A 16458-nucleotide genomic window follows, 5' to 3' on the forward strand; every position below is an offset into this window, starting at 1 on the left:
TTTGTTCATAACCAATCATAAATAACACTCACATCTGTGCATCTTTCTGTCAGTTTCCTGGTAAGTGTATATGCCTTGCTGACATATGCCTTTCTCTTGTGAACCCCTAAGTCTGCTGGATACGTTGAACCAGTAATCTGCTGTATGAATTCAAGTTTATTTAATGGGAAATAGCGTGAACTATGTCATTAAATGTTACCAAAGCCCCAATCTAAGTGGCTTTCTTCCTTATGCGTGAATTCTTGGGCCATTGTATCGGGAACCATAACATTTCCTAGAATCAAACACCACTTATGGAATCGCTGGGATATTCTGAAAACATCTGCTTACTCATTGAAGATTTAAAGAAAGGGGATGAAAGAATTAGTTTTCCTGTTCTTAAATCAAGTGCAAGTTTTTGTATTTTTCTTCTATGTGCTATCACCTTCTCGTTTTCTCTTTGCCTTTTCTTTTGCTTGCCAGAAAGTGGTTGTTTGACTTTTTCTGAACCCATTTTTCCAAATACTTAGCCAATCCCTGTTTCCAATTACATTACCAGGTCCTCTTGTGTTCCTTGTAATGACAAACCATAGTCTTCACAGATTATGTATTTTTACAGTTATGTGGCATTGGGAATCAACATTTATTAGCATGGGGGAATGATGGAATAACCTTGAAGTTTCTGTATTTAACTTTTTGTACAACACTTTTGGTGTCATGTGTACCATATAAATAAATGTATTCATGTTTTATTCCAAATTGATTGAACTTGGACACACAATAATATGATCACGAATTTATGGAGTGCCTACTAAGTGGCATGAACTATTTTAGGCACTAGAGATACAGAAATAAATCAGATGTGTTCCCTCCCCCCCTTATTAGCTCATTGTCTTCAGGTTGAGAGAGTACTTATCACAACATTGTAGTAGTGTAGCAACTGCAGGGAAGCATCTTAAGCCATGTCAAGATATAAAATAGAGCAACTAATCCAACCTAGGGAACAAAGAAATCTTCCTTGAGCAAAGCACACTGTTTCAGTAACAGCTTCAATTTATGTAATGCTTTCTGGTTGAGAAAATGTATTCTCATTCAGTCATTTTGAAAATATCTGTGGCATAGAGATTATTCATTGCTATTGTTATGTTTTTCATTTGAGAAAGCAGAAGTGCAACACAGTTCATGTGACTAGTTTAAGGTTGCATAAAGGATAAGGCAATAAGATTTTAGCCTATATTTTCCGGCTAGAATGACGGAATTCTTGTAATGTGCCAGGTTTAGAAGCTATTCTATCTTGGCTTTTAGAGTCTATGCCATTATCATGGCAAAGGGTACTACTGCATCTTACAGTCTTTCATCTAAATAGAAACAGAAGAAAAATACCCTACATCTGTGACTCACATTTTCACCACAGGGAACGGCTGATAACGTTCTTTTTTAGCATTACCAGTAGGTACATTCTAAAGATTGTGCCACTTTCATCCATTTTTCATTCATTTCCTTTGGACTCACTCTAACAACATCATCTCCTTTTCTTTACCTGCACTTTGGCATCGACCTCAATAAAACAAACGTTTGGTCCTGCACTTCAGCGTGTCCTCTCTGTTACTAATTCCTCTAGTGAACTGGTACAATTTTTTCATTTTTCCATGTTGGGTAAACATGTACTTTTGAAGAAAGCCTAGAGGGAGATTTGCTTTTGGTAAAGAATAAAGACAAATGGACGAGCTGGCCATTATTGCCCTATGCCTGACTAGAGAAATCAATCAATCATTTTCTAAGAACGTGAGTGAAAAAAAACATAGTTGAGAGAACTGTATTTAGTACCTGTTTATGCAACTCTCCAAGTCCTCTGATGCTTTCTATTGTCCCTGCTGGAGGAATAGGGAACCAAACAGTTGAGAGCTATGACTGGGTAGATGCAAGTCTTCATTTTAAGCTTTGGAGACACCTGGTTTTGAAATTGGAGACCAGTTTTTTTAGTATTCTTTTTCATGCTCATCTTCATGTCTGAATTCTTACTCATAATGCCCAGACATTGGACCCACTGGAATATTCAGCTTTTCATCATGGAGCCTGTTTTCCTGAACTGTCCCTGAACAGTGGGGTTGAATGTCACCCACACCTTAGAAGAGAGATTAAATGGCATTTTAACACAAGTGCTAAGTGTCTGTGGCAGTATAGGTATTTCTCAGTGGCTGACAGAATAATGTGACTACAGACTGCCTAAGTGAAACAGATTTGGTAGAACAGTTTCAATTATGTACCCAAAGAAAGAGTTTGGACCAAATACAGCCTCATCAAACGCAGTTCAGTGAGTCTGGAGGCAGGTGTAAATGTAGTGGAACCAGGAATTGCAGACCATGTAATTTGAAAATGTTCATCATCCAATACACTTTGAAGATTATAGACAGGGGCCAGCCTTGTTAAATAAGCTACTCTAAAAGAATGCATTTTGGGCTAAACCTAAAGGAAGGACAAATTATCACTGTCGTGCTTTGCTTTAAAAATGAAATCAAATGCACAGAGTGGCAGTGAAATAAATAATTTACATATGTTATTATGGAAAATATTCTTCCTTAATGTAATTAACTGAAAAGATACAAATACAACTGAAAATAATTTCTTTCCCTATCTTGACTTTAAATTTTTTCTCCCATTTCAAAAGACATCTCATCTTCAATTGTTTATTAATTCAAAAGATATTTGCAAATGCCTGATAGTTATTTGCCTTCCATAGAAAATATATCAACGTAAACATGTCGGTGGTGGTAAGAACCACTTACGTTAATAAAATGAGCTGAGTGAACTTATCAATAAGTCCTAAAATAACAAAGGATGTGAAAGAAAAGTATCCTTATCATAGTCTGCTATTACCATGAATATCAGTTAATATCGCCTTATTCATCAGAGGAAAATTCCTCAGAGATGCTTTTTTGTCTTCTAAATATATGTCTATTGTTTTGTGTTATTTTTAATATGGAAGCCAATTTAAAGATTTTTAGGCTATAATAAGCAGAAGTTTTTTGACTTATAAAATAATATCAATCCACAGAGCAAACGTTTCCTAGTATTGTCATTCCTTAAACACACCGTTATAAAAACTGGGACTGGGCTATGAGGAAATAATTTAAAGACAGTGAAAGGAATATCTACCTCTCCTCTCACCTCTCAAAACACAGAACAACTGTCATAGGTGCAAATTTCCCACAGCCAACAAAATTAAACAAAAAGAATTCTAATCTTTATAAATGCGAAATCCCAAAGTTTACCGTATTTTGGCCTTAGTGGAGAGGAAAATCCTGCCCAGCTTCACCGCTTCACTGTCTGCTCACTGTCGAGGCTCACCAAAACAGAGCTTGCTGCTCTTAGGAACTAGGCACTCTTCTATATTGCTAGTTGGGATGCAAATGATTCTACACGTTTTCAAGGAAATTTCGTGATATCTAACAAAACTATGTATGCATTTATTTTTCAGTACTGTAACCCTACTTTTAGGAATTGATTCTGAGAATATATGACCAGCAATTCAAAACTAATGTGCATGAGGTTATTAATTGCAGCATCAATTCTAATTACAAAATACTGGGGCAGGATCTAAATGTCCAAGCCTATGACAATGAATAAACTATGATACAAAATATGCACATAATGGAGAACTATCATGCTGTAGAGCAGAATGAGGAAGATCTCTATGAACTGATGTAGTGTGATTTCCAGGAAATATTATTAAATAAAAAAGTAAAGTTTAAAAGTGCTTATACACTGTGCTAGTCCTTGTGTAAGAAAGAAGGGAATATACGAAAAACATGTATCTGTTTATCATTTCAAAGAGAAACTCAGGAAAGATAAAATAGAAAACAGTGAAGTTAGGTGGCGGGAGTAACAGGGTTGAAGGGATGGAATGACACTTCTCTGAGTGTATCTTTTTTTATATTTTTGAATTTGACAGTATGTCAATATTCTTTAAAATCAAGAAATAAAATTAAATTAATAGGAATGGGAAGAGGGGGAAACCAAAAGATCAAAACAAACTGAAACAAATTTTAATGCTGTTTGTATTTCACGTGAAAACTATAACCAAGCTGAAGGGAGAAAAAATGCATGAAAGGAAGGAAGGAAGGAGAAAGAGAGGCAGGGAAAGAAGAGAGTGAGGGAGGGAAGGAGGAAGACAGAAAAATAGAAAAAGGAATTAACCCAAGTAATTTATGAACACGGTATTTGACTATATAACCTCAATCTTGGGCAGGGCGGGGTGCAGCCAAGGGAAGAATTGGTAAGGAATCTTGAAGTTATTTTAGTGTGCTTGTTTATTGCAGTGGTATAGGTGAAGCAATTAGCTATTTTGCATCTAAATTAGATTGAACAAATGAGTCAATGTGTTGATCTTGTTGGGAACCAGAGTTCTCATTGTGGAGGAAGGGACATTGAAATATAGAATGGGGTAAGGTGTTCCTCTGGATTGAAATTTGAGTATTGGTATAAACTCATATTTCCTAAAACACACATTTGTATGTGCATGTATATGTTTATATGCATATGTAAACATAAACGTGTATTATGATATGCATATACGTATGTGCATATGATGTATGTTTGTATGCATATGTTTCCTACCTATGTCCTCTGAAATGGCCAAGAAGAAAGGCACGCACTAGCAGCAAGCAGACCTGGTGCTGAGCTCTTGGCGTCTAATACTATTCTTCACTTAAAGGAGTGATGATTTCTCAGAGAAATGGCTTATTTGAGGGCTGGGACAGAGTAGGTACAAGGTGAACCTGGAACATCAAGCTATAGTAGAACAAAAGCAAGCGCCAAAAACAAAGATCAGGGAATGTCACAAGGACATAGGAACTGCATTAAAGGGGCTCTGGCTGGCCAAATTTAGGATAATTTGACAACAAAATAGTGAAGTTCAGTAAAAAATTTTAAACCATGGAACAATAAGAATTTATGCCTAAACCAATAATAACAAGCCAGTAAGCACATAAATGAATGGAGCAGAATGGAGGATTCTTGCTCACAGTAGAATGTAAAGGCAGGCTGATAAATGCAGGGGAAACTCATTGTTTTGTAACCATTAGGATAGGTTAGGTCAAAGAAGAATCAACAAAGGATGCTAAGTCTAGGGAAAATTTTGATGAGGATCAAAATATTTGTATGGTCCTTAAGTGTCTCCCCTCAGACTGCTTATTAGTTACAAGGGGGAGAAACAGTAATTATTCACGGAAGAGATCTAATAGCACTTGGTCCGAGTGATCAAAATTAACATAACTAACAAGGGACAGATGGTCATGTGTGGCTCCAGATGTGATGCCCTTAGAAGGACACAGCTTCACCTATGCTCAATCCCAGCTAAGCATGCATACCCTTAATTTAATCAAGAGGAAATATTAGACAAACACAAAATGAGAAACTTTCTTCAAAGGGTGGGGCTGTATTCCGTAATATATGTCAATGTCATAGAAGATGAAGAAAGATCTTGTGACTGATCCAGGTTAAAAGAGGCTAAAGGGACATGATAACTAATTGAAACATCTCATCCTAGACCGTATCCTGTGCTAGAAAGAGAAAAATGTTATAAAGACATTTTAGAACAATTGGTGAATTTTATTTGGGGAAAGTACATTATTTCTATTCTTAAGAAATGCACAGTGAAGTATTTACAGGTAAAAGGCAAGGATGTATGCAACTTATCCTCCGTTGGTTAAATATATATATTTATACACACACACATAAAGCAAATCAAATGAGGTAAAATGCTAATGACAAGTACATTTGGGTGAAGGATATATGGGTGTTCTGTGCACCATTTTTATTTTTACAAAGTTTTGTTACCTTGAAATAATTTCCAAATCAAAAATTAATTAAAAAGCATAGCCTGGTAGTCAACACTTTCTCTTAACAAACAAGAAGCTGACCGATAATGAGAATTTCTTGATTGATCAAATTTTCTCCTTATATATGTGAGTAGAAAACAAAGAAGGCCTGAGATTAAAGACAAACCAATCTGCCCAAAGACAAGACTCAAAAAACAAATTGAACAATGATGCTTGAAGAAAGTTATATATTTAGAGTAACTGAGAAGAATAATTTTGGAAAACTCTGATTAAAACCCTAATAGAAAATTTTGAAGAGACTGAAATTGTTGGAAGGTATTATGTAAACAGAATAATCAGAGGATAAGAATACATTTCCTGAATATCGAACATGTTTGCCAAAATAAAGTAGTTTAATAGGATACCTGGAAAATAGACTCAAGCAAATCTTTTATATCAAAGAACAAAATTTCAAAGATGAAAAATCTAAGAGAAAACGTAGGAGATATGAAGCAATCAAGAAACACAAAAAATGTAAGCTTCTTCTAATAGCTTTCCCAAAAAAAGAGAATAAAGAAAATTAACATGTGTGTGTGAGATTGGGTGGGGAAATCAAAGAATAGAAAAAGAGTTCCCATAACTGAAAAAAAGTTTCTTAACCTTGAAGACACTGACAGCGGTGCCTAGCATGATAAATGACAAAAGTCCATATTAAGACACATTATGGTGAAATTGTAAAACACAAGGAGTAAAGAAGATGTTAAAAACTTCTGAAAGATAGAGAAAGACAACAAAGAATAAACAGATTTCACACAAAGGACAGATAATCTTCTTTTATCAGGTGTTATCTTCTGACCAGAAGATAATGTAGCAGTGCCTTCAACATTTGAGGAGAAATAAACTTGAATCTACTTACCTCTAAATCATCAAACAAGAGCTTGGGCCAATAATTATATTTTTTAACAATTTACCTCCTTTGAATTAATTTTGAATACTCAATTCCAGCAAAACTAAAAAAAGAGAATCTAAGTAAGAATGTTTCAAGAGACTTGGACATCAAGAAACAATTAAACTAAATCAGGAGTGAAAATAAATCCCAAGATGATTCCTACAAGTAAGTTCAAGAAAATAAGTTCATGTTCAGAAAGAAAGTAGATTCCATTCTACAGAAGCACAAGTTTCTTCAATCAGTAAGAAAATATAACACATAAGTAGAAACTCCAGTAAACAAAAGCAAACTTTGCACAGTAAATATGTGCTATAACCTTAAAATAAAAAGAAGATAACACAAATGCACACGTGAAGATGAAGAAGGTAGTTCTAAGAATTATAAAAAACGCATAGTTGTGTAAACCAAAACCAAATCCAATTTACAGAACTCTTCCTTCACCCCCAAAACACTCCCGGGTTCTCTCCATTTTTAGTCAATTACTTGCCCACCCCTACTGTCTAGAAAACCCTCGTCTATTTTTGTCTTAAAATTTTGCCTTGTCCTGAATGTTGGATAAATTCAATCATAGAATATGCAATCTTTTGGGTCTGGCTGCTTTTGCTAATTATAACATATTTGAGATTTACACATGTTATAACGTATAATAAGAGTTTTTTCTTTTCATTGCTGTGTAGTATGGACATACCACAAAATTTGTCTATCTATTCATTAGTTGGAAGGAGATTCAGGTTTGTTTCAAGTTTTGAGCAATTTTGAATAAAGCTGCTATGTAAACATTTGCAGACAGGTTTTTGTGAGAATATAAGTTTTCAACTCCCAAATGATCAAAGACGCTGAACATCTTTTTGTGTGCTTATTTGCCATTTGTAAGCGTTTGATGAAGTGTTTGTTAAGATGTTTCGCCCATTTTTATTGGGTTGCTTTCTTGTTATTGAGCCTTGAGAGTTCTTTACCTGTGTTGGATACAAATCCTTGATCACATATGTGATGTGCAAGTGTTTTCTCACAATGTTTGACTTATTTTCCTTTCATTTAACAGTGTCTCCCAAAGAGCAAAACTTAAATTTGTATAAAATATTCAATTTTTCATTTTATTGTATCTAAAAGGTATTTGCCTAACCCAAAGTGAAAAGATTTTTTTCTTACGTTTTTTTCCTAAAAATGTTATGGTAGTACTTTTTACATTTAGCTCTGCAATAAATTTGAAGTTGATCTTTGGATAAGTTGGTGTAGGTGAGGAAGACATTTCCTCTACACGCTCTGGGTCCTTCTGGGCAGACAATGAATTAAATTCATGTGAGACAGAATAACAGGAGAAAATTAAACAAAGCTTTATAACATGTATACATGGGAGAGACTCAGGCAAACTGAGCAACTCGCCAAAATGGCGGAAGTTCTCATCTTAAATACCACCCTCAGGTAAAAACGAAGGAGGATGTTGGGGGAGGGGGAGTCAGTTATGGGAGATTACCACACAAGTACAGTAAACAAGAGTCAGGTTATTATGCAGACTTGAGTCCTTGCCTTCCACATTGAAGAAAGTTTCTAGAGATAAGGTCATCTGTCCTTCTTCCTAGTACAGAGAGGGAGATACCTTTATAGATGGAGATTTCCCTTACAAATGTAAATGTCTCTTAACAAAGGGTAAGTAAATTCTACTTTTCAGAGTTTCTTTCCTACCTGCAGTTTTTAAAAGTAACCAGCCCAAAGTAATCCTCATGCCAAAGAGACATATCTTGGGGTGGCCAATTCCAGTCCCCCACATTGGGAAGCATAGGTTAAGGTTCATTCAGAGAGGAGACTGAGATTATTAAATATTAGATGATATCTGACCATGAGTCTCAGAGGTCACTATGGAAAAGTTTGAGAGATTGAGGAGGGGTGGAAGTTTGGTTTGGATTAAAGGATATGACAGACATATGAAAGTAAGAATCCAGTGGTAAGTGCCCACCTGGGTGTCTTGTGTTTCTGGGATTACATTCTCTGATAAAGGGTTAGCATGGAAGCTTTTGCTTCCTACTGTGTTTTCTAGAAAATACAGGCTTGATCAATGGGGAGGGAAGAGCAAAGGGTGTTCTCACAGGAGTAAAGAAGTTTCCTGTGAACCTTATTGAATTGCTTATTGAGTGAGGCTGTTCCAGACCTGGATTATATGTCTGGAAGCTCAGTGAATGGTAGAGTAGAGACTAGTGAGCATCTAAATGGCCTAGAATATTTATATGTAACCAAAGTGAGACACAAAGAGATGTGTACACATAATATGTCTTTCCAAATGAGCAAATAACATTAAGGAAGAAAAACATTGCAAAAGAGGGAAGGGAGTAAGACTCATGTCCCTCTAAATTGTGAGTTGAAATAAAACCTCTTCCCAGAGAAGGAATAACCAGCATATTTTAGTTAATTTGGTCAGTGTTATCACTTAAATTCTTTGAAGCGGACTATTCGCTGACATGCTGAGTTTTGTGAAAGAGGACATCAATGAGATATAGCATATTTCTTGGAGTAGAAAAGTGCTTAGAGATATGATAAATCTATTCCCAAAGATAGGTGATAAATAATTTATCAAGTTGTATTCAGCCTTTGTTTGGACTCATCAACTCTGATACAAAAGTGATTTCTAATGCTTAAAAAAGTCGAGATGCAATTAACTTTATTTCTGCAATAGATATAGCAAAATTGTGATCTACTGCCTGCTTTAGTTTTCTATTGCTGTGAACAAGTTATGTCAAATTTAGCAGTTTATATACCCGCTTATTAGCTCACAATCCTGTAGGTCCCCGTCTGGGCTTGAAGTAGCCAGTCTGCAGCTCAGGATCTTACAGCTGGAAATCAGGTGTCAACAGAGCTTTATTCCTGTTTGGAGGCTCCAGGGGAGAATCTGCTTCCAAACACATTGGCAGATCCGGCTTCTTATGGTCGTAGCTTGAGGTCCTGTTTTCTTGCTTGTTGTTGGCTGAGGGGGTTGCTCTCAGATCTTAGAGGATGCTCGTATTCCTTGCCACCTGCTCCCTGCTCCAACCCTCATCTTTGAATCTTCAAAACCAGAAACAGAGAATGTCCCCCACATGGAATCCCTCTTGCAGTCTATCTCTCTCTTTAATTGCTCACCTGATTAGGTTGGAACTAACAAGGATAATCTGCCTTCACAAACCTAATCACCAGAGTGATGTGTCAATTTACAGGTCCCACCCACACTCAACATGGAGGGGATTGCACAAGGATGTGGGTCATTGTGTGTCATCTTACAACTTGACTGGGTCACATATGTAGGGAACTGAAGCAAAAGAGAATTATTTTAGAGATTATTATTTTCTAAATTAAATTAGAGAGAGGAGAATTTCATTTAAATTCTTTCTAAAGCTGTGTGAGAATACTAGAGGTGAATCATGGCCAACAAGATTCCATCACTGTGGGTCAGTCACAGTGGAAGCCCAAACTGTATATTTTTGTAGTGCAGGGAAGAAGATGGGTCTCACATGAAAAAAACAGAAGATAATTCAAGTATAAAATAATTTCAGTACGTAAATGGAATTAGAAAAAATACAAAGTCGTTTGTCTTTCGTGTTTTTTCTCTCCTTCTGATTCTTTCCATTCTCTTCCATTCCACTATTTTCTGTGACACTGAGTCTGACTTCCTGTGTCTTGACACCTCCTTCAAAAGGATTTGTCTTTATTAAATCATCTACAACTAACCCAATGATAATTAGCTAATCACTAAAAACGGGTTAAGGAGGGATTATGAAGATGCCTCCTTTATGCTTCCCGGAATAAACGTGTTTTTAATCGCGGCCTTTATATAGTTTGGATATTAACTCCTTATCTGATCTATGGTTTGCAAATATCTTCTCCCAATTGTGAGGTTGTCTTTTCGTTTTGTTGATGCTTTCCTTTGCTGTGCAGAAGCTTTTTAGTTTGATGTAGTCCCATTTGCTCATTTTTTCTTTTGTTTCCCTTGCCTGGTCAGATATGGTACTTGAAAATATGCTGCTACGACCAATGTCAAAGACTGTACTGCCTATGTTTTCTTCTAGAAGTTTCATGGTTTCGCGTCTTATGTCCAAGTCTTTAATCCACTTTGAGTTGATTTTTGTGCATGGTGTAAGGGAATGATCTACTTTCATTCTTTTGCATGTGGCTGTCCAGTTTCCCAACACCATTTATTGAAGAGACTCTCCTTTCTCCTTCATATGCGCTTGGCTCCCTTGTCAAATATTAGCTGTCCATAAATGTGTGGGTTTATTTCTGGGCTCTCGATTCTGTTCCATTGATCTCTGTGTCTGGTTTTTTGCCAGTACCATGCCGTATGATCTCACTCATAAGTAGAAGATAAAAACAACAACAATCAAACACATAGCAATGGAGAATGGAGTGGTGGTTACCATAGGGGAAGGGGGGGAGGGCAAAAGGGGTGATTAGGCTCACGTGTGAGAGGATGAGCTATAATTAGTTTTTGGGTGGTGAACATGATGTAATCTACACAGAATTCAGAATATATTATGATGTACATCTGAAAGCTACATAATGTTTAAATTAAAAAAAATAGAGGCCTTTAACAACTTAATCAGGCCACACTAATTTCTTGTAATGGTAAAGGGGTGATGGAGCTGGTGGTGTTCTTCTTAGATTAGCACCTGATTTATTGAATAAGCTGGACTTAGTGTGATGCTGGAAGGAAGCAACATAATTATTTTTTACAAGTGTTGTTTTTCATCAGCTCTACAGTCTCATAACTTTTCTCCCAAAATGAAATCTAAGACATCTCATTGTTTTTCTTGACATCCCCAAATAACGTAATAATGGTCTCTATTTTTTAAATAACAAAAAATTCCAGTCCAATATAATGTAAAAACTCCAAGCTATCATCCATTTTAATATTTCTCTCTTGAGCTTTCAGACAATTAGTCGTTGGCTCCTGTTCAGTTATTATTGCTACATAACTAATTACTTCAAAACTCATCTGTCTAAAGCAAGTATTTCATTTGGTCACTGCTTTATGGATCAGGAATTTGGGAAGGACTCAGCTGGGCAGTTTTCATTGGTTTCTCATGTGATTGTGGTCAGATGCTGGCTAGGCTTGCAGTCATCTGAAGGCTCAGCTAGGATGGATGTCAAGATGGCTCACTCACATGACTGGCAACTGATGCTGGCTATCTGCTGTGTGCTCAGCTGTGATTGTTGAAAAGGGTGCCTACATGTGGCTGTTACATGTGGCTTGAAAAATCAACAATTGTTTGGAATTCAGGGCTCCAAAAGAATTGAGTGTCCTAGAAGAAAGTTGGAACCTATGTTGTGTTAATAATCTAGCCTTGGAAGTCACATAGCATTTCTGCCAAACTCTTTTGATCAAAGGAGTCAGTCATAAACCAGTCAAATTCAAAGGGAGAGGATATAGATCTCTCTTCTTCATTAAAGGAGAAAATCAAAGAAGTTTGTGGTCATAGATTGGAACTGTCACAGCTCCCTTTAACAAGGGGGACATCTTGCCCACCAGAATCACATGCTGCACCTTCTTGTAGTGGAAGATCAACCGGCTCCCAATGAAGCCTGTCTCTTCTCTTTTGACCCCCTATAAGCAGGTCCCAACCAAGGGTGGTCTAACCACACACTGCCTTTTACCTTTAGATCCCAACAGATGTTTAGGGACCAATTTATACATTCAAAAACTTTCAGAGGACAGGAAGCAAATCCTCTAAGCACTTCTCTTAGCTTTAAGTGAGGAAGAAGCAGCATTCCCCACGTGGCTATATATTTGTATGTGTATTTGTGTGCATACTGACACTAGCATACTAACAACTCTTTCTGAGGAAATCTCAAAAAGGACTTTTTCAACCTTCATACCAAAGTTTACTAATGTAGGCTTGAGTGATGATAGGTTGTGTCCCCAAACTCATTCAAAATCTCTTATCATCCTATAAAGTTAGTCTGGCAATTAGCTCAAATACAAACAGCATATATACAAATATATAATACAAACAGTATATAATGCATTTTGATATCATATAACAGATCTATACTTCTAATTATCCATGTTCCTTATTTTTTACTTATCCAGAAATCTAAAATTAAAAAATATCTAGTATTACCTCTTAATGATACATTTTTTTTTTTTTTAGTGAGGAAGATTGGCCCTGAGCTAACATCCATTGCTGATCCTCCTCTTTTTATTTATGCTTGAGAAAGATTGTCCCTGAGCTAACTAACGTCTGTGCCAATCTTCCTCTATTTTGTATGTGGGATGCTACCACAGCATGGCTTGATGTGTGGTGTGTAGGTCCGTACCCAGGATTTGAACCTGAGAACCTTGGGCCACCAAAGCAGAGCTCACTAACTTAAGCACTATGCTACTGGGCTGGCTCCAATATAAATTATTTTTTCAACTTCTCAAGAAACCATTACCTCCAAGCTGGGTGAATGTTACGTTCTCCTCAAAAACAGTTTCAATGTTAGCGAGGATAGAAATATCCATATGAGCTTCAGCAAGCAAAAGAGAAGGCTGTCAGCCATTCAAGGTTCCCAGTGCTGGGAGTTCCTTTATACATATCATCTTAATTGAAGCTTAGATGTGCTTTCAAACAGGTTCAAATATGCTATTTTTACTGTATTAATGTAAAAGTTTATTTGTGTGAGGTCATGCAGTATAAAAAATGACTCATCATTTTATTGGAGCTTTATTTGAAATTAGAATAGGCCTAAAAATTCATATAATTTATTTCTTTTCTAAAAATTCAATTCAGACCCTGCACAAGGTATAAAAGCAGAAAATAACCAAACAGCACTTCACAGGCCTGGTCTGTACAGCTCCCCAGAGGCTTAGAACATATGTCAAGGAGACTCGACAGTTTATGTCGGTGATCCCATTAGTCACTTGACACAAAAAGTCATCCATATTTTAGAGTAATTGGTTTAGAAGAACTTGGAACTAATAAAGAAAAGAAAGTATATATGTAAGAAACAGTTTTCAAAGTTTAATTTATCTAGAAAATGTTTCATTTACTATGCAAGAACTATGAAATGATTTCTAGAAAGGAATTCTCAGCAAACAACCTTAAAACGCTTGCAAAGTAAAGGAAAACACATCCAAGTTAAATGACGAACGAAACTCCTTCCTGCTGGGTTCCTAAACTCATATTAATAATGTGAACGTTGGACATGTATGAATAATTTTTAGTGTTGCTACTTGCAGTAAAGTCTATATAAGAGAAATAGGTGTGATTCTATCTTCCAGACATTTGATTTTAGAGGATAACACACTCTTGATAGCTCATAAAGCAGAATGCTTCCGCTGATGGCCATAGGCCTCTGGAGAGCCTGTGGAAGGTTGCTGTTATTATCCAGAAGGTAGATTTGACCATCATCACTCTTATTTTCCAAATGTGTGTCAGAAAAGCCAAATAAATTCTTGGGTAGCAGTTCCCTGACAGCTCTGAGAGGACCCCAGTTGGGACATCGCTTTGGAAGAAATAAAGAAGTTTATAAGTGTTGCCTTTGTAAAGTAAGTATGTGCCGCTTTTATTAACTTCAATCCTTTAAAAGCTAACGGATGCTATTGTATCACGGTACGCACTATCCAGGGCTATTAAAAATATTGCTTTGCCTAAGGACTTGCCCAAGTCCTTTATTTCATGCACAGAATTTTGTTGTACAGAGACAGCAGGTAAGAAAGAAACCTTGTGTCTGCTGAGGGGAGTAAAGAAAGGTGACCAGAAGAGGAATTGCTTACCTGTCCTGTTCATGGGGAAAGCTCCAATATGGAGAAATGTTGCAGCAGAATGATTTAGATGTAAGGGATAAAATATACAAAGGAGAAGAGAAAGTACTCAGATCTGGAGAAAAATTTGAGAATGAAAAAAAAATAATGTAGCCAAAGCAAGATACAAATGGAAGAGGTACTAATTTATAAGATCAAGGTGTGAGAATTAGGCAGAACTAAAAAGTCTTTATAGAAATCTGCTTTGTCGTGAATTTGCTGGTTATGCATAATGCCGTGTGTTTCAGCTGCACTTTCTTTCAGAGTACAGCGAGTAGAACTCATCTAACTGTTGCATTTAAATGGTCCTAAGAGGCTTGCTTAAATGAATAGATATGAATGACTTCTACATTAACTTTCAGCAATTCCTTTATAAATAAAAGCTTATAAATTGCCTGGTGCTGTCTCAAAAGTATTTGTATACTCTTAAGTTGTTTACCACATCTCCCAAGTGGTCTACTGATAGACTTTTGTTTTGCAGAATATATTGATCCTTTAGAGAATACTCAGAAGAAAGATTTGGTCCAGTTTATCTGTCCAAATTACTATAAATGATATAATGGAGGTCTTATGAATTATTATATATAATTTTGGTCACAAAGTTAGCGCACTGTGATCAGCCTGGGATAGTGATAGGAGTTTAAGAGCCAACTTCTTATGAGTAAATTTGAACTGAGGAGGGTATGTGTGTGTACACAAACATGCACATATGCATGGGACGTGGCACAGGAGGGCATCTATTATGTCTAATATTTTAGCACTATATGTTAGTCTTTTTAAAAACATGAGAGCAAACTTTCTTTCATCATAATGTTATTTGAATTATTTTTTTCACATTATATTTTATCTTATTCTTATTTGTCAAGTGACATCTGCATAGTAATCATGTAAGATAGTGTAGCAGGGATGATTTTTGTGTGTGTGTGTCTTTTTACTTGAGGAAGATTGTTGCTGAGCTAACATTTGTGCCAATCTTCCCCTATTTTATGTGGGATGCCGCCACAGTGGCTTGATGAGCAGTGCTAGGTCCCTGTCTGGGATCAGAACCTGCAAATCCCAGGCTGCTAAAGTGCAGCGTGCAAATTTAACCACTACACCACTGGGCCGGCCCAGCAGGGATGAATTTTTAATCACAAAGCTCAAGTGTTTGAATATGTAACTTTCTTTTATTTCTTTAACTGAACTGAATTTGATCTGGTTTATTCATTTATGCTTGGAGGTGTCTGTTGTGACAGAATACCATAGCCTGGGTAGCTTGTAAACAACAGAAATTTATTTCTCTCAGTTCTGGAGTCTAGAAGTCTGGGATCAGGGTATCAGCATAATCGAACTATGGGGAGGGCCCTCTTCCAGGTTGCAGACTGCTGATTTCTCCCTGTGTCTTCACATGGCAGAATGGGCAAGGGAACTCTCTAATAAAGGCACTAATTACATTTATGAGGGCTCTGACTTCATGATAATCACCTCTTAAAGGACCTACCTCCAAATACCATCATATTGGTGATTAAAGTTCCAATATATGAATTTTGAGGGGACACAAACATTCAGGCTATATCAGAGGGGGAAATTTAACCTTGTATAATCAAGGTAACTCAATCATTTTTAGTTCGAAACCCAGTGTCTTTGGCAGTAAATACATGATCAGGTAAGGGATTTTGTCTTCACTGTCCCTCCTTTTCCCTGGGATAACATAAAAGTTCTGGCAGCAGCAGAAAGTGGAGGTGTATATGTTTCGTGTTATTATGGCCAGGATACTCCCCCCTTGGCCTCTGCTGAATGCAGATTTCTGCACATGATCCCGGTTGCATACTATCATCTGTTCCCTGCACCTGCGTTTACACCGTGTCCTCCAATTTCCAGATCACACTATTTTTTCTTGTCTTGTCTCTAGACTTGCATAACTCTGCCAGACACCCAGGAAGTACTCGTTTATAAACAGTCCATTTTCCTCTGTCCCAGAT

This window comes from Equus przewalskii, chromosome 13 (assembly GCF_037783145.1).
Source record: "Equus przewalskii isolate Varuska chromosome 13, EquPr2, whole genome shotgun sequence".
Classification (NCBI taxonomy): Eukaryota; Metazoa; Chordata; class Mammalia; order Perissodactyla; family Equidae; genus Equus; species Equus przewalskii.